This window comes from Hyposmocoma kahamanoa, unplaced genomic scaffold (assembly GCF_003589595.1).
Source record: "Hyposmocoma kahamanoa isolate Upper Pololo Valley unplaced genomic scaffold, ASM358959v1 86, whole genome shotgun sequence".
Classification (NCBI taxonomy): Eukaryota; Metazoa; Arthropoda; class Insecta; order Lepidoptera; family Cosmopterigidae; genus Hyposmocoma; species Hyposmocoma kahamanoa.
Window position 1 is genome coordinate 11966432 of NW_020654289.1, and position 2718 is coordinate 11969149.

A 2718-nucleotide genomic window follows, 5' to 3' on the forward strand; every position below is an offset into this window, starting at 1 on the left:
TTCATTTTTCTCAAATTAGTAATATGTACCTGTACCTACTTTACTGTAAAACGTATTTATAAATTTTAGTTTGCTTTAAAATGTCCGGCGCCCACTGCGGTGCGAGAAAACATCGTTCCGTTAATGTTTATGTTTGATTATTTGAAATTACCGATAAGTTGGTAGAGAGTCTTCCATTTTTGGTGCAGGATTTACTATTCTGTAAAGTTGGCGTTTTTTTAGAGACACACGCCATCTAGAGAACTTACTATGAACTACATAGCAAAGTCACGTATTAATTTTCTTCAAGCGACATCTATGAGTTTAAAGCGTAACTACAAAGACGACCAATGCTCTGCAGCATTCGTCTTGGGTTGTCGTGTTCATAATAAGACAAGTTATCGCTAGATGGCACACTTAACTTCTGATTTGTTTGAAACTTGGTATGATGATATCGTTATTCTATGATACAATCAATGAACGATAAATTTATAAAATGATTGGTATTGTACAATAAATTATTTTAAATAAATAAAGCATTCATCAATCGATTACTTTGCACAACATACCGGCAGATTTGAATGAGAGCGTGTAAGGTGAAATATTTCGGACCGAAGGTTTTGTAAACAGTTCGTGACGGGATATTTTGTTTGTTCGTCTGTACAAATTTACTCTGAGGTTTATTAAGAGAGGGTGACAGAGAAAAATTATTTGGCGTCATGGATCCGTTAGACTAATGAATTTATCTGTGGAATCTATATGGGATTCTGAGAACTAGATTGTTTCTTTACTTACTAGTGTGTCGTTGAGAAATATCACAATTGATAATTATAACATTGGGCGAATTGAAACATTCGTGTTGTAACAGAAAGGTGTATTCATATGTATACCACATGGTATGTTTAAATTTCAATTATTACTTTATTTCTCACTTCGTTATTTACGGAAATTTCAGGTCGTAACGTTTCGATCATCTGGTCACTTGGAACAAGCATTGCACAGCTCTAGTCTTATTGGCTCATAGGTCATTGACTTGCAGTTGCTACGCATCTATCTCTTTCATAATGCAAAGTGGCCCATTTACAACGGTCCAAAATTCGTTAACGTTATTAATTTTTCTTGTGCCAGTTTGGCGGCACAATCCCTTAGCCTCCACGATCAGCGGGTACACCAAATATGAGTACATTCTTTATAGTGACCGGGAAAGTGCGCCAAAGCGTGACCTACAACTACGTCGAAAAATCTAGGAGGCAATACGGGAATACGAAAGAATTAACAGGCTTTTCACAGACTGAAAATAATCTTTTGACTTCGATAAATTTCATTCCAAAGTAAAGTACTTTTGGTGACTTGAGTACAAAATTTTCAAAAACTACAACAAAATCATAATTTCAAAGCTTTGATAGCAAGACTTTTGTTGAACTAATATTTCTTATGAATATCGGTCATAGGACCTCCTGTACGAAGAAAAAAACAATTTATTGTCGGGATCAAGAACGCGACCCTGTACAGCATCAACGCCTCCAATTGCTTCTGAGGCCCGAAGGGTTCTTCAGCAGCAAATTTTTCGAGTCAGTAAAAAATTTACGTACGGTACATGCTTTATACGTTTTTAGTATTTTAAAGTCCTTAGTTCGTGGCATTTAATTACCTAATTGTTTTGTAGACCTTAGCCTTTTTAATTTCTGTGATTGAAAACACAATAATCAAGCACACAAATTGTACTAGCAAGCAAATTATAATCTGTCGTCTGAAGTCACCATTTAAAAGGATTTGCAGGCGAAAATAGGTGGATAAGGCGATTTACGAGTATAGCCCTTTGACTCAGAATACTAATTAGTACCAATGAGGCAATTAGGAATCATTACAAAAAAATAAAACGAATTCTTCGAACTGTATTTAAGAGCTCTAGTGGGTTAAGCTGCCTCCAAGATTCGCTGTTGTAAGCTCTTTCCCGAACCTTTTTTTAACGATATTAAGCAATTGGACTAATAAGTCGTAAGTACCTAGTAGTAATACACACGCGCAAAATAACAGTTGCAGTGTCACTCTGAGTCTTAAATTGCCAAGATCTGAGCGGTAGTGCTACTGCGTCCATTACCCTAAGACACAAGTTGCAACTTCCATGTGTGTACAGTACACCAGTACCCTTACCATTCAAAACAGGAACGCAGTAATGCTGACATTCTTTGAGTATACTACACTGGAGGCGTCATCGATAGGCAGTCTACTTTGTCAAGATACAAGTACAAAAATACTACAGTCGTTTATCTTCGACATATTGTGTTTTGTTTATATAGTGACTCTGCCTATTAAACTCCCACAAAAAATGGCCTCATCAACAGGACATACTCATACAACAAGTGCATGAAAATGACCTGTTGTAGTAGTAACATAATTGACTAATTAACAGAAAGAGCTTCGTCGGCAAACAACAAAAAAATCTTTCATAATGCATTAGTCATAAAAATTGTATAAATAGTCCGTATGAATTGTAAATAAACTTAGTCAACCACTACCATTCGATTTCAACACATCTCCTGCTTAGTGAAGTATTATTACCGGCTACTCCTGTCACTATAGTCAAGACACCCTTAACCGTTAATAGATCGGTCTTGTGAGTCTGTTAGACCGGCAGTGAGAATTCCATTCCAGTACAGATTGCACTACGTGTCCTTACCTCCTTCCCAATTTCCGTTTGTCACCTTAGGTCTCCTGCTGATAGACTTCCCGTACTAC